The sequence below is a fragment of the Panthera uncia genome, chromosome D1 (assembly GCF_023721935.1).
Source record: "Panthera uncia isolate 11264 chromosome D1, Puncia_PCG_1.0, whole genome shotgun sequence".
Taxonomy (NCBI): Eukaryota; Metazoa; Chordata; class Mammalia; order Carnivora; family Felidae; genus Panthera; species Panthera uncia.
The window spans coordinates 32049888-32074086 of record NC_064808.1 but is presented as its reverse complement, the minus strand read 5'-3'; the positions used below and the strand labels follow the sequence as shown (position 1 = coordinate 32074086).

At 37.6% G+C, this 24199-nt stretch overlaps 1 pseudogene; it reads left to right on the top strand.

The window, feature by feature from the left end:
• LOC125928970 (tigger transposable element-derived protein 1-like) overlaps positions 1 to 24199 on the top strand; it is a 40694-nt pseudogene that overhangs the window by 5832 nt on the left and 10663 nt on the right.

Here is a 24199-nt window from a genome sequence, read left to right as displayed (position 1 = left end):
ATTTACTTATTTTGAGAGAGAGATAGAGAGAGAAGCAGAGAGAGAAGAAGAGACAGAATCCCAAGTAGGTTCAGAGCCTGAAGCAGGGCTTGATCCCACAAACTGTGAGATCATGACTTGAGCTGAAATCAAGAGTCTCGATGTTTAACCGACGGGTCACCCACAAGCCCCTATTCTCCTCTGATTACTGATTTAGGTGTACCAGTACCCATATTTCCTAAAAGGTAACATTGTAAAATGCAGGCATAAATATATTTGAGTGAGGTCAAACGTTGCTGTAATTGATATATTTCAAATCATCCAGAGAAGACCCATGATTGGCTTTTTGAAGACCTGGTTCAAGTTCTACAAATTAGCTAGTGCCTTAGTTTCACCTTCTACATGAATAAAAATGCCAGCCCTTCCTGCCTCATGACACTGATAGGACAGCTAAAAGAGAGCATTATTTTGAAAATGAGAAACAGTTTAGAAGTATTTCAGCTTACTAAATATTTTTGGATTTTAATAAGACTTCCATCATCAGAGATATTATTATGTACTGTACATAACACACATATGGACGCTATATGTGTATTTAATCTCTATATCCTAAATTATTGAAGGTGAAGGTTGTTTGGAGCCAGTAGTTATAGATCAAAGATTGGCAAACTATGGCCCTCAGGCCAAATGTAACCCTCATTTGATTTGCCTGCTTTATAAATATGGTGTTATTAGAACACAGCCCTGCCCGATAAATGTGTATGTCTATACCCACCATCACCTTTAATCAGACTACTGCCTCTTTTTGCAGTCAGTGTGCCTGTTAACAAAGGCATAGAACAGGTTTGTGTTTTTGCCAGAGCTGAGAAATGAATGAAGGTGTCAGCGAAGAGGTGTAGTGAAACCATCTCCTGGTCATGCTTTAGAAAAAGGAGTTGGTGCCTGGTTGTTTCTTTAGTCAACATGTTATAACTTGAGGAAAGGATTTTAACGGCCCTTAACAGAAGAAAGGGAATTTCCATTTCACAAGTAATTCAGAGTCATGTAATGCATAGAATTTAAACTTCATTAAAAAATCACTTCTGATCAGAAAGAAAAGATAGGATCGACACACTCACACTGGCATTTGGAATTAAAGTGTTAGTATCAGACAAATACATCAAATCTCTGATTTTTCAGCTCTGCCAGATTTCAGGCTTTCCCTGAGAGCAATGGTTACAGATTAAAAAGAATATTACACAAAAAATTTGCAGACCAGTGATCTAGTGGCCCCCTGCTTTCGGCACGTCAACTTCTATGAAATGACACTATCTATGAAAATGGTTAATTACAGCTCAAAGATTTGCCATGAGGCTCAAATGAGACTGGATCTGTAAATGGATTTTAAAAATTGGATTTGGTCAAGTGTGACAGAGAATTACTAGAACCAGACAGTCATTGTTATAACTCGTGGAATGGCCAGACAGCTTGAGTACAAACTCTGACCTTACTACTCACTAGCTTTGTAACTCTGCAATTACTTAGCCTCATTAGGACATTTTCCTCATCTGTAAAATACAAATTTTAATAGTATTCCCAAGTATTTATGAAGTTTAAATGAGCTAACATATGCAAAATGCTTACCCAATATCTGAGGCATGCTAAGCACTTAATAAATATTAGCTGTTAGAGTAATTATTATTATAGGAGCCCTTCCATCTTAGATAGCTATTATGTTTAAGTAGTAGCTTACGCCATGACTCTCCTGTATCAAATATCAACTGTCATCCTTCCTACAAGTTTGGCTGGAGGTTGGCAAATCGGTATGTTGTAGCAAATTAAATATTATTGTGCCAAGAAAGTTGTAAAGGTCTCCATCACACTTCTATATAGGTATATTTTGTCTACTTATAAATTATTTACATGCATTAATATATTATACATATTTTAAAGTATATAGACATTTAATAGAATTTAATTATAGAATTTAAATACAGACATTTAATAGAAGATATAATATATAAATTTATAGATTAAGATAAATACATTATAATAATTATTATATTATTTATATTTATATTATTATGTACTTTATTTATATATAATAGTATAACATAAATCATATTAGTATATTATACATATTAGGCTAATAAGAAAGAAGACACATAGATATCAGATACATAATATGTAATATATAGGCATATATATGTGTCTGTATATAACATATATACGATAATTGCTTAATATTTTTTCTTGTGTCCTAATTAATTCACTGGTGAAAAAAACTCCCATTTGCAGACTACTGTACTAGTCATTCAGAAGTAGGCATGGGGTGCCTGGCTGGCTCAGTAGGTAAAACATGTGACTCTTGATCTTGGGGTTGTGACTTCAAATCCCACATTGGGTATAGAAGATTACTTAAAAATAAAATCTTAAAAAAAAAAAAAGGAGAAGTTGGCTGGGAAAGAAAGTCATGGGTACACCAGACTGTGAGTGTTTGAGAGTTTGACAGTATGTTTATTAAACAAATATGTACTTCATGAATAATAATAACTAACAAAATTCAATGTTAAGTATCTTCAGGCATAGTGCGAAGCAAATTACACATTTTCTCCTGTAATCCATACAATCACTCTCTGAGGTAGATACTAATTTTATTCTTCAATTCATGGATGAGGAATATAAGAATAAGAAAGTTAAGTAACTTGTCCAAATTTCCTATCTAAGTAAGCAGTAGAATGATGTTTTGCAACCATATATCCCTCCCATAACCAGTGCCTTCTCCCTTGGTAAAATCATAATAATGATAATTACTACCTCCATTATTACTAAATATTATATTCACTGGGCACATATTATATGCCAGAACTTTACTAAATGTTGCTCATAGGTAACAAGATAAAAGATTTGTTCAACGAACTCCTTTGATAAGGAAGCCACATTAGAGAAGGTGAAAACCTAAGGCTGTATCTCGATAGAAGACAAAGAAGCAAAAGAGAAATAAACTACATTGGAGGATGGTGGATGAAGTTGCAAAAGACTAAAGAAATAAGAGACAGAGGGAAAAGAGAGAAATCAGCTAGATGGTTTGAGGCTAGTATATATTGAAAGGTTATATAATGTTGAAAAAAGTCCCTTAATATGAGGACTTTAAACAAAAGAAATATCTAATGTTTAATTAGAAAGTTTTAAAATCCTTGCCATATATTACCCTCTTTGTTCTCCCAAATCTTCAGGGACTTTTACTACACATGTAAGTGCTCTGTATTTCCTTTTCTTTTTTTTTTTTTAAGTTTATTTATTTTGAGAGAGAGAGAGAGAGAAAGAGAGAGAGAATACCAACTAAGATCCACACTATCAGTGCAGAACCTGATGCAGTGCTCGAACTCATGAACTGCGAGATCATGACCCGAGCCAAAATTAAGAATCAGGTGCTTAACTGACTGAGCCACTCAGGCACCCAAGTGCTTTGTTTCTTGATCTCTCTCTCAGTCTTCTATCATCTTTCTCTTTCTCCTTTCTTCTCTTCTGATATTCAAGGAGAGGACTGAGTTTCTGAGAAAACCATTACAGAACTGATAAGAACCGGAGAGAAAAAGCAAGACTGTTCATATTCCAGAACAAATTCAGAAAAAGTGAAAAGCCCAGCATCAGAACAGACCATGAGAATACAAAACTCTGTCCCATCTGAGAAGGGGTTAGAAATACCAGGCAGTGTACCGTGGAGCTCTGGTTAAATCACTCTGTATCTGCAGGGTTACAAGATGTCATGAGTAATTTTTTACAGCTGCACTGTGGGGGCCTACTGCTCTCCGAACTACATTGTACATCAAGTGCTGGGCACAAAAGTGAGTGTGACACCTGCCAGGATGTCACACGCTCTTCGTGAGACTGTGACTCAAGATAACCAAAGAGAAACCCAACTACATTCTCAAGAGATGAGGTCAGGTAATACAAAATGCCCTGGGAAGTGGAACACTCTGAGATAGTGTATTCAATTTACAAATCTTCCCATTATCACCTTCTACAATAGTAATTAAAACTAATGTGTAGAGCTCAGTACTGAGCATCAGGGGCAGACCTAAGAATTCTATATCTATCATGCCTTAATTTTCCTTACAACACTTTGAGAAAGTACCATTGATTACCATTAGCCTATGGATGAGGAAACGGAGATAAAGTTGCCTAAGGACATACAATTTTTATAAAATGGTTGCAGAATTCAAACCTAGGCAACTTGATTTCCATTCTTGCATGCTTGATCACTATTCATACTGCCTTCTTCTTGTGGTAGCCGATGGCAATAGCAACTATAAAGATGATGCACAGGAGACATTATAACTGCCTTTTATTGAACAAATAGATGTGTCATGCTGGTTAATGTACGTATATTGTCTTATGCAACATTAAAAACACTTTTCAGGGTAGTAGTAATTTTTTCATTTCTCAAGAGGATGTAGTAATTTGGCAAGGTCACATGGCTGAAATCAGAAGTCAAATCCCAACTCAGTTCTGTTGGACTTCCCCAAACCTATGAATAAAGCAATGATCTATCTTTAGCTGCAGTGAATAATCCCACCCAGTAGATAAAAATTTGGGTTTATTCTGCCTTTTTAATCTTGGAGGGAATGCTTTGTCTACAAGCGTGTAGCTGTAGTCTCTGTGCCTTCTAAGGTCTTGAGGGTCAGGTCAGAGATCATGTATCTCAGAGGCACCACAGAGACCTCTCTGCAGCACAGGATGTCAGAGGACCCTCCACAACAAAGACCATACCAATATTCATGGGATCAGACTCTTAATATTTCCTCCTTTAAAGGGAAAAAAATTAGAATATTTCAAGAGCATGAGAAAATTATAAAATATCAAGTGAGGTTTTATGGTCATATTAAAGTAAATCCTTATTTCCACTCATTTAAAATTGCTTTGGAAAAGCTTAGTAATGACTTACTCACTTCCCAAGAACTAAATCAAATTGACTTCTTTGTGGGAATTTTACATAATCAGTCTCAAGTGCACTCATGAAACTCATTCTTTCTTTAGTGTCTGAGACATTACTCTTCCCCAGTTTTCCTCTTGCTTCAAACCTTCTTTCTCATTCTCTTTTAATGACATGACTTCTTTAGCCTGTCTCTTAAGTATGTTGCCTTCCCAGAATTCCATTTTTGATCCTCTTTCTTGGTTACTCTGCTTAGTGAATCTTGTTATTTGGCTCCCCAACAGCTCCCTTCTATTTCCAAAAGAACTCAACTTTTTCCAGTTCTAAAGTTTGAAGAGGATTGATACCCATATCAAGGAAGCAAGCACAGGTCTTTCTAGGTCTTCACCAATAAGCATAATCTCATCCTCTTTCCTGGCTGCAGTGGCTGGTTCACAAGGATACACATGAAGTAAGGTGTAAGTGAGTCAGTACATCATGTTCCTCCAAAATTAACTGGGGATAGAGTAAGCATATGGTTTAAACTAGTCAATTAGAGCAAATGTGTGGAAGAGAGCAGGAATTGATGGAATCTGGTTCTTATGGCCAAATTTCAACTGGACCTACCCTAGTTTGGGACACTTCAATGATGTGAATCAATAAATTACAGAGTTTGAGTTTAGTTTCCTATTACTTGCAGTTATGAGCTTTTCAACGGACTCAATATACCTTCTAAGTAACAAAATCCACTTTCTTTATGTATAATTATTTAGCTTCTCTGAGACTCCCCAGATTAAACAAGAAGATATCGACAGAAATGAATAAAACAACAATATTAAAACTTTTAAGCATCATGACTGTCATGTAATATAACCGTGACTAATTATATTGCTGTTATAATTATTTATAATCATTCACCTTTTATCTTCATTTGACTCTTGAGCATCAGACCAAAACGTACAACTATGTGTTGCACATCTCCACTTGGATGACTCCTCAGCACATAAAACTTCCCCTTGCTAAAATACAACTTTGTTTCTATTGTATAAGCTGCAATTTTACTTCTTCTGATTGGAGACACAAAGTCCTTCAGGACTGTGGCTTACATGTAACAAAAATGAAAACATCCCAAGACTTTGTAGTGGCTTTGCCCATAAAAGCAAGAATCCACCAGGGCTTGTTGTGAAGTCCTTGATTATCATTATGACAGAAATATAGCACAGGGAGAGTATAATTAATGAGCTCTTTCTCATTTGGGGAACTCACTTGGCATGGGTTTGCACAGAAATGCTTCACTCTTATAAGACCACAGTACCTAATTAAGCAGTCCATGGTATTTTACTACAAATAACATTGCGTTCTTATTTCTAAATGTTATTTCAACTGGTACTTGATCTCCTTCACGTCAGATTTGTGTGAGTTTTTCTAATCTTTCCTTAGGTATGCAACATTATATGCCTGCCAAATTTAGATAACTTCTTGGAACAGATTCAGTTAAACTTCATGGTGGAGCCCTGTTATGATCAAGGTCAAATACTGGCTTATGATAAATTTTCAGATCATAGGAAAATCTAAAAAGAATCCCATTTTCTTTTTCTCTCACTTTTTGCCCTACCCCATCTACTTGTAAATTCTTACATATATGTATATAAATTCTTATATATATGTAAATTATATATATAATTTAAAAATTTTTTATGTTAATTTTTGAGAGAGGGAGAGAGCATGAGCAGGAGAGGAGCAGAGAGAGAGGGAGACAGAATCTGAAGCAGGCTCCAGGCTCCAAGCTGTCAGCATAGAGCCCAGCATGGAGCTTGAACTCACAAACCATGAGATCCTGGCCTGAGCTGAAGTCAGAGGTTTAACCAACAGAGCCATCCAGGCACCCCATATATATGGTTTCTTTTAAGTTTATTTAGCCACCTTGAGAGAGAAGATGTATGAGCACAGCAAAGGGGCAAAGAGAGGGAGATAGAGAGAATCCCAAGCAGGCTCTGCACTGCCAATGAGAAGCCTGATGTGGGGCTCAAAACCAGGAACAGCAAGATCACGACCTGAGCCAAAATCAAGAGTCAGAAGCTCAACCAACTGAACCACCCAGGCACCCCTACTTATAAATTCTTAATTTTATCAAGTCCAACACAAGACATTGTATATTTGTATCTCAAGGATATATTTCCTAGGATGAGTGTGTGTGTGTGTGTGTGTGTGTATGTGTGTGTGTGTGAAGAGGAGAAGTATTGAATTATCCATCAAAGCTCACTCATATGGTCAATGTTAGATATTAGCTATTCTTTTTTTTTTTTAACGTTTATTTGTTTTTGAGACAGAGAGAGAGCATGAACGGGGGAGGGGCAGAGAGAGAGGGAGACAGAATCGGAAGCAGGCTCCAGGCTCTGAGCCATCAGCGCAGAGCCCGACGCGGGACTCAACTCACGGACCGCGAGATCGTGACCCGGGCTGAAGTCGGATGCTTAACCAACTGAGCCACCCAGGCGCCCCAAGCTATTTTTTAATTACTACTAGCTTTAGTACTTTTCTCTGCATATCTGTGTAGAGTGTATGTCAGGGATGGGGAGGGTGTAGAGAAAAAGAGAGAAACACAGAGAGACAGTCTTATGGCACAGAAAAATAATTCTCACCTGATATACATATAATGAGAGGTTATCTTGCTAACTTTAAAACAAAGATTACTTAGAATTCCATCTAGCAATCCATATGGTTTTATCTGATGACACTGGTTTGTTTAATTGCCAACTTTTTCTCTTTCAACATTAGCTGCCAGAAAGTTTAAAGCTAAATTGCTGGCTCAAACACATATTAAATGTGTGACTCATTATAGGTTGAATGATTAACCTTATTTATGGTGGCATCTTGCATCCAGTCTTTTATGATTTTTTCTGTATTTTTTTTACTTACTTTTAACCCAGGCAAATTTATTATCTTTTACTGTGCTCTGCAAGTCATTGCTAAGCCTTCTGAAATAATAAATAGGTAGTCAATATGAAGGTCTATAAATTGTGAATAACTGAATAATTATCTCATATACTTATTTACTTTTTTTTTGGAGACATGCCAAGTTATTGTGTGTACCCACTGTCAGCTAGAGGCCAGGAATCGACATTAGCCATTAGTCTGAGAGGTCCCTCTCACCTACTTTGATTCTTCCTCTCAAATCTCTTAAACTCACTCTGGCTTCAACATTCCAAACAATTTTTTTCTGTTTCTGGTTCTCCTTCACATTTGTAAGCCTTTGCATCATGACTTCTACTTTACTAAGCATTTCCTGATACCTGTTAAGCACTATCCCAACCTCATGTCTTTATCTATCCTGTGAACACATACAATAAAATTTTCTTAAAATCCTGTTATCTTTCTCAAGAACAACGATGTGTCATATGAAGACGAAGCTTCTTTGTAGGACTCTAACGGCTCTCACTGGCGAGCCCTGTCTTACTCCTACAAATTATTTTCCTCTGCTCTCCAACATGGACCTTCCTCTTCAGCCATTGTTCTCATTTTTCCACAGCCATGTCACCTTCATTCCTGCTTCCTACATGTTCATTCAGTTTCCATTACTGGAATATCCTCCCTGCTCTTCTCCTCCAATTCAAATCCCATCCAAATTTTAAGACTCAAGCCACAGTTCCTTTACAAAGGTCCTAAATCTTGGAGGTTGTTCCCCATCAAATGTGTAATTGTTTATATATATATATATATATATATATAAACATATATATATGGCTAGATAGATATATAGATACATAGATAGAGAGAGATATTTACTTTCTATAAATGAGTTATGAGTTATGTATTTCTTGATGACAAGCATACTATTGTATTATTTTCTTAGTTCAGGTCACTAAGCACATCATTGAGAGTTAGTATAAAATTAGTAAAAACTCATTAAGCCATGATCACACTGTAATCAAGCACTCAGCCAGGACTATATGTTTGAGAATCTGTGAAATAGAAGACCTCAGGGATTCTTTAATGGTCTGATTTGTCCAATCAAACATTTCATGATGATAATACAGAGTCAAATTTGCAATACAATCAGAGTCTCCAACACAATATAGATGAGAATGTCTGTGGTCTGTGTTCGGTGACTACAAACTGTGATTGAATGTGGTTATGGGGAAATATCTCTATAAAGACCTGTCAAAAAAATGAATTTGTTTTCTTTTTATGTACAGGAGACTCATGTTCCTTCTTAGGAGTTTGAAAAGTTAATCTGAGATTTTCAAGATTCATAGGCCCTAGGCCTTGCTTCTCAGGAAGTCTGGTATACGGCATGTGCGCTATGATTTTTCCCTTCCTCACACTCACTGTAGGTATAGGCCTCACTCGTGTCACTATGACCAAGAGGGCCAGCTTGGTAAGAGGTCATGCTAATCCTTTCCTCTTTAAGGACCCTTCTTCTCATCACATAAGCCAAGGTGCAATTAGAGCAAACGGAACAACTGACAGGTCAGCTAGAGCCTCTTCAGGTGAGGACTTGCATTAAGTGGAAAATTACATCCTTATGGCCCTGCAATCCCCACTTGTTCTCATGACTTTGGTTAGGAGTTTGTTCTGTAGGCCACGAGTACCCACTGGAGATTTCTGAAGGAACTATTTATATAATTTTTATAACAAAATCCCAATTAATAAGTGTAGAAAGATTGATAACATTTTCTACAAATCCTTACCTCGCAGTCACTTTTACTAATTATTGATTCAGGCAAGGATCGGCAATAGACTCTTAAAACTTTAGGTGAACGTTTGACGGGATAGAGATTAGCATCCATCTGTGCCCCACAGACTACGAATCACTTATGAAGGGGAAAATGGCGACTGTGTAGTGGAGAAACCAGGCAAACACCACTAGTCAACTCATCAGAATCAACATCACCAATAACAGAACAACCTGATAGGATGTGCCTGCCTATGTAGTGCGCTGAGATGACAGAGCATCACTTATGGGCTATTGAGCCAAAATGTGTCACTGGAGTCTAAACGTAAGGAAAATTTTTTTCAAAAACCACGATTGAAGTATGCTCTGTAAAATAACTGTCTTGAACTCTTCAAACATGTCAGCAATGAGTGATCATGGGTTGGATTTTTGGTTTTTTGTTTTTGCTATGAATAACATTTTGGAACAACTAGCAAAATGTGAATATTAGATAATAGTAATGCATTATTGTTAATTTCATATGCATTTTACTAATTATAAGTTATTGTAATTATAAGTTGTTACTAAGTGAATGTCCTTGTTCTTAAGAGCTATGTGCTGAAATAGAAAGGGTCAAAATGTCACTTATTTTCAAACATTTCATAGGTAATGTATATATAATATGTATATTTGTGTAGATTTAATACATATATATCAATCTACACATATAATGTACATATATTTATATCAACACGTATAATATGTAGGTATGTGGACAGAAAAGCCATGGTGTGCAGTGAATATGGAAGCTCAGGGTACTATCCCCAGCTCCATGTGGTAGGCAGACTAGTGACCTCCTAAAAATGCCCACATTCTAATCCCCAGAATTTATAAACATGTTAGGTTACATGGCAAAGAACCATTAATATTGCTGATGGAATTAGTTGCTAATCAGCTGAATTTGAGATGGGGAGATCTCAACAGAGGGCCCTTTCGAATCTGAGGATTCCTATAAGTGGATGAGGAAAGCAGAAGAGGCAGAAAAAGAGAAATAGCAGCATGAGAAGGCCTGAGATTGAACTTGCTGGTTTTGAAGATGAAAGAAGGGCCCACTGGCCAAGGAATTACGATGGCTTCTAGCAGCTGGAAAGACAGATTCTTCCTAAAGCCTCCAGAGGAATATAGCCCTGCTGACACATTGATTTTACCTAAGTGAGAGCCGTTTCTTCTGATTTCCAGAACTGTAAAGTAATAAACTTATATTGTCTAAGCCAGTAAGTGTGTGGAATTTACTATAGCAGAAATAGAAAACTAATGCACATTTTTTTTTCAAAATAAAAGATTAAGAAGACAAAATTATCATGAAAATGAGTTTTAAGAATGTGATCTCTGAAGGTAAATTGCGAAGGTAAAATACTATCTATAGGATTTGTCACCTTTTGGACACTTGATTTATAACACAAGTGAAGATGAAAAACCAGAGTGGCTCAGTCAGTTGTGTCCGACTCTTGGTTTTGTCTCAGGACATGATCTCATGGTTCGTGAGTTTGAGCCCTGTGTCAGGTTGGACACTATCAGTGCAGATTCTTTCTTGGGATCTCTGCTTGGGATTCTCTCTCTCCTACTCTCTTTGCCCCTCTGTCTTCCTGTCCACTCTCTCTCAAAATAAATAAATAAACCTTAAAAAAAAAAAAAAAAAAAGAACCAAAGTAGTGCATCTGGGAATCAACACATTGCTGAAGTACAATAAAACCAAGGCCAATTTACATCCCAAACCAAAACCATTTTATATAAAAATATATAGACATATTTTAGATAGTATATAACATATTGAAATGCCCCTCTCTATATATATTTATATAAATTGTCATTTGGGGCACATAAAATATTACAAAGGGAACTGAATTCTATTCCTGTCTCTGCTAGCTCATTTTGCAAAACTGGGAAATAATATAAATCCTCTGAGCCTCAGACTCCTCAGTTGTACAAGAAAGAAATGATATCTGTCTTGAGGAATGCTGTGAGAATTAAGTGAAAAGGGTGCAAATACCTAAAAGAGGGGTTAGTATAAGATGGATGGTCAATATAGAAAGCAGTCAACATACTTATTACTATTGTTGGGTTTTTTTGGTTGTTGTTCATAGTACTGCTGTTGACACTCACTGACACTGACCTCTCTTGGTTCTTTCATCTTTTGGCCCCTCCCCATCAATCCTTTTCTGCCTCCTCTGTCTTTATCCACCCCTTATATCCAGGCATTTCATAATTATTGGATCTCAACCCTCTTTTGTTCTCAAACTATATTTATTCCCTGGGTGACTTTTTCCTTTTGATGACTTAAAATATTGCCTCACTTTTGGTGACATCTTAGTATCTGTATCCAATTGAATGCCTAAGTCTGAATCCCATCACCAAAGTCACAGAAAGGCAGAAATGTAAATTACATCTTTGAAAGCTTTGGCAGGGAAAGAAGACTAGGAACGGTGATTTAAAGGAAACACATGATTGAGCAAAACTAGTTTATTATTTTGTTTTGTTTCATTGTATTTTGGGGGATAAGGGAGTTTTAGTTAATTTATACATGAAGGGGAAAGTTGCTGAAGGAAATAAAAATAAAAGAAAGAGGAAGATGGTTGAAGGGGCAAGGGAGAATTAGAAACATGGGATCAAGAGAGATTTGGAGGGAGAATTTAGTATGATGTGTGAGCTTGGGTAGGTCTTGACCCCAGAACTGAATTAGAAGGAGGAGAGAGGGTGAGTCAGGAACAGAGCCTTTGAACGATTAACTCACTTCTTTAAAGTTTTTTGTCTCCAGAAGCTCCAACTCTCAGGCATTGGTTAATGTTTGGTATGTATGTATAGTGCTTCTCATATTTGATAAGCTTACATTGGAATAGATTTGAAGACTTTTTAGTAATTTCAATGCTAATTATTGCAACATCTGACAAAATGGTGCAAGGCAATTTGAAGCCCACCATGCCTTTTCCTCGAACATTAGAAAAGAAGATGAATAGGCGAATTGTGTGTTTGTGTGCATGTGTGTTTGAGCAGAGCCTCCAGATAAAAATTTTTTGCACACTATGAAATTGTAAGACTTCTTTATAATATTTTCTCTGTTCAGCTAATATACAGAGAGCTTTCTGTGTGTGTCTGCCCTTTCTATGGTTGTCCAGGAAAAGTCCTCAGAATGCAGCAAACACACACAGTAAGGTGCACTGTGAATTTCTGAAGGCCTCCCATAACTGAAGACAGTAGGTCATTCAGAATAACGTTAATGGAAAAACTGCCAGAAATGGGCCACACGCCCTAACTCAAATGACCCTTTCTTTTAAAAAGTCATAAAAAATGACTACATAAGACCCCAATCCTGCTCTAACACATGAATAGAATTTGTATTCATCGTCCACAGACCATAGTTTGAAACAAGACTAATGTGAACCAGCTGTGTTGTGTCACAGTACAACGAAGTAGGCAGTGGAAACGCCTTCTAAGGCACCACAAGATGGCAGCCTCATCATGTTGGACTCTTCTATGGTTTCCCTGCATCTGCTGGGTTTTGAGTTTAGGGGCAAGAACCTCAGGGTAGAGGGGCACCTGGGAGTAAGGATTCAACCAAGGGCCACAAATAAATGAAAATCAATTTATTTTCCTTTTAAAGTGTATATTATATATATAATATGTTTTTAAATTTATTTTGTTTTGTTTTGTCCTCAGGAAGCTACTGAAATCACACATGTAATTTGCAGAGCTCTGCCCCAAAGTCCCATCTGGCTTGACACTGCTGGTTCTGGTGGGCCTGAGGCCAGATAGGACCATCCAAGCCCAGGAGGCAATGAGTGAGTCTCTTGCTGCTGGTGCTTGCCTCCTCAATGCAGAGGTCCCGTTTGCCCTTGTATGGGATTCTTTTCCTTTTTCTCTTTAGTCTTCTAAGTGGTTGAGAAATCAATTTATTTTTTATTGATGTTCAGTTCTAATTTTGACTTAACTGTCCCCTCTTATGATGCACTTTTGACTGCATAATTTATCTTACCAAAATTTTAGAAAAGGCAAAATAATTTCATTCAGTAAAGGAAGTATATATGTTGGAAGTTCCTGAGGAAACACATTTTGATATGCCATGTATACCAAACAGGAAAATAATTTAAAATACAAAAAAGTGAAACAGAGTAACATAAAACTACACAATCTTATTACTACCCAAAGATAAACCCTGTTAACTGTTTTACAACATATAAATAAAATTATTTTCCAAGATGGGATTTTACTATACAAAGATACTGTTTTATAGATGAAAAAAATCTGATGGTGTATTTTATGCATTTTTATATGTTAAACATGTATTTCCACATAATAAATTTTAATGGTTATATATTATTCCATTGTGTCAATATGCGATAGCATGTTTCATTAAGTCTTTACAACAAACATGTTTTTAAAAATGCTATAGTTTTATAGAAACAACAGTTTAAGAGGAGAGGAAGAAAGGATAGGAAAGAATAATGTGAGTGAAGGAAGAAAAGATATAGATTAGAAGAGAAGGATACACAGAGGAAAGAGATAACCAAGAAATGAAAGACACAAATGTGAAGAAATCAAGAATGTGTGAAAGATAGAAAAAAGAAAAGAAAGAACAGAGGGGAAAATAGCAGAAATGATCTGCAGTTAACCATCAACCAGTGGTTGGCTTTTCATATGGCTTAGAGGTTTCAGATTATCAGCTTTTATCTTTGCCCTTTGAAATACTCAGCTGCTGACAGACAGGTGCTATATAGTTGTTCTTTACCTCAAAGGCTGGCAAATTCTCACTGAAGAACATTGTAGAGGAATGAAGACACAAATGAATCCTGAAATTGTTCTCTGGTTGCAGCTATGGATCAGTGGACTGTCAACCCATGCTTTGGAATTAAGCAGAGGGCCAAATCTCCAGAAGGAGAAGAGACACAAAAACATATTTCTACTTCTAATTCAACAATAAGATTGTGAAGAGAACACTCATACCTGACATGATAATTCATATGTAATGATTTCCATGAAATGTGATATTTAATAAAATAAAAAAATGTAATGTAGATGAGAAATACACAAGCATACACATTCCAGGACATGTAGACAGAAAGATGTGTAAGTATATGTACTAAGTTGGGACTGGCTATGAAACTAGAGGTGTAAAGGGATTATAAAAGAATAATTGGCTTTTCACTTGATTATTTCAATGGTAAGCCATGTATTTTTTTTATTTTTTTAATTTTTTTTATTTTATTTTTGAGAGAGAGATTGACAGAGTGTGAGTGGGGGAGGGGCAGAGAGAGAGGGAGACCCAGAATCGGAAGCAGGCTCCAGGCTCTGAGCTGTCAGCAAAGAGCTTGATGCAGGGCTCAAACTAACAAATGGTGATATCATGACCTGAACCGAAGTCAGACACTTAATAAACTGAGCCACCCAGGGGCCCCATCATGTATTGTTTTTAATAAACAAAAATAAACTAATAAAAAGAGAGAAGTTCAGCCAGCTGAGCACAGCTAATTCATGACAAGAAGGGAAGGGAGATGATTTTGCAGAATCCGTAAATCATGGCTGACAGGAACAGCCCCTCTGGTATCACTCCATTGAGTGCTTTCTCCAGAAGTCTCCAAAGGCCTAAGTCTTGGCTGATGTCATGTGACTCTCATGTGATGGTGTGTATTTTAAGCTTCCCTTGAAGAAAATTCTTTGTGAGGCGTGTATCTGGAGCTCTTTATCTTCAGATAGTTGCAGCTGGCAGCATTGCATTTCCTGAAGGAATAAGGTGGATTAGAAGACCTGAGTCATCAGCACACAACAGGCTTCAGAGGGAACAGAGCATTTTTAAATGATGACCTTCATTTCTGTGAGTAGAGCAATAGGAGGAGAAAGTAAAGCGAAGAAAAATATTAAGTTTCTCATGTTTCAGAAATAAAGGTAAAAGAACTAGGATTGACCTACTCTAACAATTCCCCCAAATCTTATATCGTGGGCTCCTAGGAATCTCCAAAGATTAATAGGGGTCTGCAAGCCATTTTCAATATTTCTTAAAATCTAATGGCAATCATATATTTTACCACAGTAAGGCTGCAATAATTGAGTTAAATATCAAGAGTTTTCCCTTGTCTGGGACCTTTCCAGCTCATTTTTATACACCATGTTAAGTTCTCACATAGAAATTCTTGGGTTTTTAATAACAAAGGGAAAATAATTAACAATTGCTCAAGAAATACAATCTTTACCCTACTTGTGACTCGAAGTCTCATCTATTTCTTGAACTCTACCCTTTGTTTAATTTTCCAGCTTATTTCCCTTCCCTCGTCCCAGCTAGTATTTGGCCGTGTCGGCTTTGCCTCAGGACATTCATCTGTGCATGACACCTCTGGGCAGCTTTGATAAGACCTACCCAGAATTCAAGGCCTCTCTTCCTGCAGAAGTGGAATAAAACCTACTTTTGCTCTATTGAGAACATGCTTTTTCTTACAGTCAGGCAGAATCTTTGCTCAGGATCCTTGGCAAGTATCTGGCATAGAGGTAATTTTCTAGCAGCTGCCGCCAGACACCCAGACTCCCGATCTAGTAAATAAAAAATAAATAAATAAATAAATAAATAAAAGATTATTGATTATACCACTTGGGAAGCTGGTAAAGTGAAGGTGGCTCAGGAAAACTTTTAATAAAGATTGTGGGGATTTATTTTAAACATAAACATCAAATGTCCAGTCTTACCTTTTAGTTCTGAAGTCACAGGAAGATATCCCTTCTTGCATAGTCACTGTATCTCTCCAGGATAATTTTTAGAGGGTAATTTACGAATTGATCACTGTGGGGGACAACTAAATTATTGTAGAGACTCTGTTAAGGCCTTGCAAAGATTCAAGATGAAAGAACTTAATTTTTGATCTCTAGAAGATTACAAATGTGACAAACCAGTCTATATACTACAACATAAGGTTGACTAAAACACGTGCAAAATTCTATGGAAGTACAGAGGCAGAATTGCTGGAAAGATTTTATGTTTCTTAGTGAAACATTTGAGCTGGTACCCAGAAATTTAATAATTTCTTTTTATTACAATGGATGAAGGTGGTCAAGAGCAACAACAATCAATTTAAAAATATTTTAATTTTTTAATTTATTTTTGAAATGTTTATTTATTTTTGAGAAAGAGATAGAAAGAGAGAGCAAGAGCAGGAGAAGGGAAAAGAGAGGGAGATGGAGAATCCAAAGCAGTCTCCCCACACCAACAGCAGAGAGCCCGATGTGGGGCTCAAACTCATGAAACAAACCATGAGATCATGACCTGAGCCAAAGTTGGAGGCTTAACTGACTGAGCCACCCAGATGACCTTAAAAAATAGTTTTAAAATGTTTTAAAGAGTGGAAAGAAAGAATATTCCAGCCATAGGGAACAGTATGAGCAAAGGCTTGGAGACATGGAAAATATATGGTAAAATGGAAGGCGATAAGTATACTATAGTTCTAGAGTTGAAAGTAGAGGAGACTGTAATAGAGAGAATGTCTAAAAAGAATTTCAAGGCCAGAATATACACAGCTCTGAATCCCAGGCTAAGGAGATTTCATTTCTTTTTATAATCAACAAGGAGCCATTGAAAGATTTTGAGTAAGAAGTGTTTTCAGAATTATGCCTTAGAAAGATTTATCTGGCAGCCACAGTAAGATAGTAAGATCAGAAGCCAGGAAACCAATTACCAAAATAATACCGATGGCAGATGTCGAAGACCTAAAATAGTACATTTTGAAAAGAGAAGGACTAGGCCCGGCCACAAAAACATCTGTAGCTTGAGAAGGTGGGTGCTAAGATTTTTCCTGTGCTTGTCAGTTCCATCACTGTCACTACTCACAAAGAAGATTTAAAATAAACGATTCTATTTAAAAAGAGTTTTATAAAAACAAGCACACAGAAAAAGCATCTTGGTGAGCTTGAGGACAGCAACAGTGCCCCCAAAGAGGGAAAGCCTTGGCCACGTAAAGGCCTGATGTTCACATTTCCAAAGGCTCTTTTGTCCTTTAAATTGTACCGTCAGTGCAGTCAAAGGAGGGGGAATTATAAAATGTAATGCTTTTGTAGAGAAAAATGTCATCCATTTGCCCCTTCATGGGAACAAATTAGTTTACAAGTTTATCTTGGGAAATTAGCTTTGAATAAACAACTTAAAATATGATCATGACAAATTCAGGCCACAGAAATTAGAAACTTCGAACTAAAGAATGTGAGGTCTTGAGGGAAAATTTAGAGTTTCTTATGCATTTCATCTTCTATTTATGTATTTATTTTTCATTTGACAGAGAGCTTCGCTCTTTGGTCATGACCCAGGTGACCGTGTTTTGTTACCAATGTCTAGTCCACCAGCCACATCTCAGAAAGCCCTTCAAGTTATCAATAGCCAGGCTTTTCATCACATTTAAATAACCAATATGATCTTAATACACTGATAAATTCCAAACAAAATCAAAGTCAATAGTCATTTCTTTTATGGCCTTATGATTTCCATTAAACTTTCAGAGATATTGAAAACAATATACTGATTCTTGTCACTACCGTATATTACTAAATCCTAAAGGATCACAGGAACCTTGGGTGAGGAACAGTAGTTCTAACCTTATTTCAGATGAAAATGAGTCATGGAGAAGGGGAATACTTCCAAGGACAAATAAGTGTCCTCAACATCCTATAATTTAATCTTAAGTAGCTTCTCAGGCCAAGGGAAAGAGGCCAATCTTACAATCTATTTCAGTGGTTGCTTGTGTCCCTAGAATGTGAGGCTGATTTACATGCTGTCTGGCTTCTGACTAATAGACAGAAGGCCAATGGCTGCCCCTTGAGCCTTGCGCTTGTCTGTAGGGTTTTCCCTGAAAGTGTTTAATTATATGAAAAAAAGCAGCTGTCTTTGATTCTACAACGTGCTTAGCTAATTTCCCCAGGTTGCTTTAACTCTGCCATCTGGACACATTACTGCTCTCTTTGGATCACATTTAAGTAACCATGACAAGGAAAATTTAAAAAATAAAAAAGATCAGAAAGACACATACACACACACAAACACCCTCCCCCCTCAAAAACAAAACCAAAACCCAGGAACAGAAAACAATGGAAAGAACCAAGACAGGGTTGATTTTCCTGGAGGGAAAACATAGTTGCCTGGTAATTTCATTTTAGCTCTGGGAAAAGAGCCCTGGCTATGTCACATCCCCTTCTCTGCTTTTCCTCTGCTTTCTTTCCTTCTCCTTTACTCCATGCCTGCTCTTGTCGTCCATTCTGTGTGAATAGGACTGGAGGCATTTCAGGTACACAGTTTCTATTGAAGAATTCCTTTCAGTGCAAAGGGAGAATATAATCAGATTGCTTGATTTCGCACCTATGAGCTTGATTCCAGAGATGCTATGAATTAATGATCAGGAAAATATTTGCAATGAGTGAGAATTTTGTCCATGTGCAGACAGTACATGGTCTGAGTAGAGAGATGGAGGATGTAGAATTTCTATCAGCTGTGTTTTCAAATACTCAGTGTTGCATGCTTGTGCAAGGAAAAGTCAAAAACTTCTGTATAGTCCCAAATCCTATGATCAAATGTTTTATGACTTCCGTGCCAAGTATTTATACAACGTATTCCTTAGTGCCTTCCATGACTTTTAGAAAGACTTTCTTACAATAAGCAGAGGTTGGTTCCCTGTGGGCTACCTACCCCTTGTCTCCTAATCCTATTCCTTTTACTCATATAGAATAAGTGAAATGCCTTTCTCTTCTGATGGATCTTTCTGAAATTTCAGAGATGTTATCACAGCTCCTCTGAGTTTTCTCTTCTCCAGGAAAAATTGTCCTTGCTTCCTGAAATTGTTTCTCCTAAGACTCACCCTTAGATGAATTCCATGTGTGAATTCCTATTTTTCATATCACCCAGAACTAGACACAATCCTTTCTGAAAATAGAACAAGTAATAAATATTCATTGAAAAAAATTAAAACACGGGTATCCAAAAAGTGTTTTAAAATTATCTGTGAAGAACTTCTTTCTTTCTTTCTTTCTTTCTTTCTTTCTTTCTTTCTGAGAGAGAGCAAGCATGAGCAGGGGAGGGGCAGAGAGAGGAAGAGAGAGAAAGAATCTTAAGTAGGCTCCTGCCCAGCTCAGAGCCTGACTCAGGGCTTAATCTTGGGAAGGTGAGATCATGACCTAAGCCAAAATCAAGAGTTGGATACTTAACCCCTACTGAGTCACCCAAGCACCCTACCTTTGAAAAATTTCCATGCAAAAATGGGCTGCTTTTGGTAGTCTGACGTAAAATCCTTCAAAATTATTCACATGGAGACATACACTATTCAATGTTAGCAGGATAGTTGGGTGAAAGGAAACTCAAACGGTCTATTTCTGAACATGGCCACAAAAGAATTATGTTGTAGTAGATCTTTTCCCAGGAAGTGTCACCTAACTGATTCCTCATAGTTAGGTAGAGCAGAGGTCAGCAGACTTTTCCTGTGATGTGCCAGGGAGTAGATAAAGTAAATGGTTCAGGCTTTGTGGGCCGCTACGCTTTCCGTTGTTGCTGCTTCTTCTCCTCCTCCTTTTTCCCCCATTCATTTACAAACTTAAAAAAATGTTAAAACCATTCTTAATTTCTGGGCCATCTAAAAATAGGACGCTGACCAGATTTTGTCAGCCGGCTATAGTTTGCTCATCCCTGCTCCAAGGGGAATATTTCATATGACTTCACAATGACTGACAAGCCTTGTCCCCTTAATACTCCTTGGTATATAGAATTGATCCCTGGGGAAGATTTGAGTAAATGTGGACCCTCCTAGGAAGGAAGGAATAGAGACCTCGAATACGACCTTTTTGAGATCAAATTTTGTTACAGTCTCTCTGGTGGGTTTATTCCCAGCTGAGATATGATAGCTGGAATGTATACCAATGGCTCCAAAATTGAACTAGCTCTGAGAGAAGGAGACTTCTGGATTATTGGCCTGGACCTTTAAACAGTTGGAGAAGAGAACCGACAGTAACATGGCCTATGACTAACTATGCTAGTTTAGTAGAAAGACTATGCTTTGGAATTAATGACTAAGGGTATGAGTATATTCTTGGAGAATTATAATCCTCAGAGGAACTCAAGTGGCAAGTTCTCTGTTTTAGTCATAGATTATGTTGTAGTAACAATTATCCGAAAACTCTGCAGTTTAACAAGATAAAGGCTTTGGGTTTGATGGACAGCTTCCCCAGACAGCTCTCAGTCAGAGATCCAGACTCCTCACATTTTGTGATGTCACTCTAACACCTAACCATGTTTTTCATGGGAGGAGAAATGCCTGGTAGACTCCTTCAAATAATTGAGAAACAATTTGAGGGAATCTGGAGGTCCTGTGTGAGCAGGTCAAACAAAGCAAGAGTCATTAAATTGTATTGTTATTAGAACCTCATTTGTTCCCACAAGCCAACAAGGTCTGGAAGAGCTTAGAATTAGTTGTGCAGTATGTCAGTTTTTGATGAAGAGATCATCTGTTAGTAGGTAACTGGCTGTAATTCCTGAATAGAAGTCTAACAAGAAAAGCGATAATAGCAGCATTTCCTTTTGAAATCTCACTTTACAGATTGCAAACTACTTTTACATTCATTATGTCAGCTAATCTTCACAGAAATCTGTGAATAAGGGGTCAGTGATACATCTATTTTACAGGTCAAAAATAAACACACGAGATGTTAAAAGTGTTCAAGGATGTGTAGTTAACTAATAATAGTGGGCTTGTAATTGCAAGTTAGAATTTGTGACCCTAAACCGCATATTCTTTCTATTATATCAGTTGTTTTCAAGCTGTATTCTGTCCAGCCCTAAAATTTCACAAATCTGTCTAAAGAGAAATTTGGGAGGAGCAAGAGGGCAAATGAGTTCTCTACCAAACTTAACCAGAGAGGTTACAACTTTATTACCTAAGTATTTGAGGCTTCCCTAACACATTTGAGTAAAAGTTTTGTGCCTAACTTAAAAAGTAAAAGCCCCTGCTCCAAAACACACTATCTTGTGATGCAATGGATGGGATTTTAAGTGGCTATAGCCTGTCAAAAAGTAAAGGTACGGGGCACCTGGGTGGCTCAGTCGGTTAAGCGTCCGACTTCAGCTCAGGTCATGATCTCACGGGTCATGGGTTTGAGCCCCGCATCAGGCTCTGTGCTGACAGCGCAGAGCCTGGAGCCTGCTTCAGATTCTGTGTCTCCCTCTCTCTCTGCCCCTCCCCTGCTCATGCTGTCTCTTTCCGTCTCTCAAAATAAATAAATAAATAAATAAATAAATGTAAAAAAAAAAGTACAGATAGAAGCTTGGTTTCCAGAAGTGGAATTTGAGCTTGCCTAGAAGCAAAAGTAATTTGATAGAAGACAAGAGTTATATCTGGCAGATGCGTTTCATTTAAAACACATTTATTGGGCCCTACTGTGTTCTAAGTGTTATGTCTACGCTTATATCTTGCTAAATACTAGTCCTAAAATGTAGTGCTAGGTACAAATACAGCTGGAAGTCAAGCAGTTCTAAATGTGATAAGAGGAACTCTATAGAGTATAGGTGTCCCATAGAATGTTCCACAGCATTGGAAATATGTTTTATACCTGCATTACCTAATATGATTGTCACTAGGCTGCATATAGCCAAGAAGCCCTTATAATGTGGCTAGTGTAACTAAGGAGTTGAATTTTTAATTTTATTTCCCTTATTTTTTAAAGTTTATTTATTTATTGTGCATGTGTGTGTGTGTGTGTGTGTGAAAGACAGAGAGAATGTGAGCAGGGGAAGGTCAGAGAGAGAGAGGAAGAGAGAGAACCCCAAGCAGGTCCTACATTGTCAGCACAGAGCCCAACACAGGGCTCAATCTCAGGAACCATAAAACCATGACCTGAGCTGAAATCAAGAGTCAGATGCTGAACCGACTGAGCCACCCAGGTGCCCCATAATTTTATTTCCTTTAAATAGGCGCACGTGGCCACTGGCTACGGTACTAGACAATGCAGCTATAGAGGTTTGGAGACAGAAAATCCTGATAGTGCCTAGAGATGGCCTCATCACCGCCGCCACCACCATCATCAACACTGGCGTCCTCCCCACCCTCACCCTCATCACCACCATCATTATGATCTCTGCCACACTAGCTCTGGCCAGCATCACCTCTCACTGGATTGCTGCAGCAACCTCTTATATGATCCCTCTGCTTTCATTCGTGCTTCCTTCCAACATATCATAACCAAACGGACCTTGACAAAAGCAAATGTGATACATACAACTGTTCGCTTCAAATCTTGCCGTAGCCCTGCATGCATTTTGGATAAATGGCAACTGCCTCGATAAGGCTCACATGTTCCCTTTCCTGTCCCACAACCAGTTTCATGTGATTCTCATCCCTGCCTGTTTCTCCAGCCTTGTCTCTCCCCAGATTTGTATTTGGGCTATATAAAATGATTATTTCTGTACCTTAAATCTACCACACATTTTTGTTTTGTTTTGTTTTTCTTTTTAATCTGCAGGCCTGTGTAATCTTGTTTTTTTCTTCTGAGGAGATTTTTCTCCCTCTTGTTTTCTGGAGCCATCCTGAGCCATCCCGGAGGTCTCGGTTTAAATGGTACATATTCCAGAAAGCTTCACCTGAATCCCTCAGGCTAAGTGGGTGAGGTACTCTATTTCTATGTTTCTAGAGTTCCCGGACTTGGTTTATTTTAAAACTCACCGAGCTGTATTGCAACTGCTTGTTTAATATCAGTCACCCCCACCAGACAATGAGTTTCATGAAAGCCCAGAGTTTGCCTATCTTTTTCAACCAGGATTCTGCCAGGCCCCAAATGGGTATTTCATACATTCTGGCTTATTGGATCAGTGAAACCTGAATGAGTGAATGTGTTCCCATGAGGATCAGCCCCAAAATGCCCACCACCACGACTACCTTCTGCCATCTCTAGAGTATCACAGACTCTAATCCTGTCTTCCCTTCCTTTTCTTCCAAATCACTTTGCTTTCGAGGTTAACCCAATTAACAAATTCGTGCTGTCATTGACTACTAGTAGCTATAAATTACGACTATGAGGATGAATATCTATCTTCATGTACACAGGATCATAATGGAGATTCATTGGTTTAATGTCAAAAATTGTCCTAAATGGAAATTTCTTACAATTAGCAGGTAGGTGGTTGGGAAACAAGGCTTAGGGCAAGAGGACCTCTAACTTTCACTTTTTAAGTCACTGTCTGCCTCCAAGCAGTCACCTGCTCTACTTATATTTAAGTCTGGCCTTAGATTTTTGTCTTCCTGGACATATGTTGAAAATGGGGATTTTCTGGGACACTTCAAAGATACTTAGTACTGGAAACATTGACTTCATTGGAAGAGAGTTATGGCTTGGCATGATGAAAAAGTCAGGAATTGTGAATGACGGACACAGAAGAAATGTATATCTGGAGACGGGAGCAGAGAGTCAGGGGAGAGAGCTACGTGCTACCAGACATAGACTATGGACAAGGTTCTGTTTTGGGACTTTTATAGTAACTCATTTAATACTCAGTCACTAATACCTTCTCCACTTTTTAGCTGAAAAAACTGATGCTTACTGAGGTTGAACATAATAAAAAATGAGCCAGACTTGATCCTGTACATCCATCAATGGCCATACTGATATACCATGTT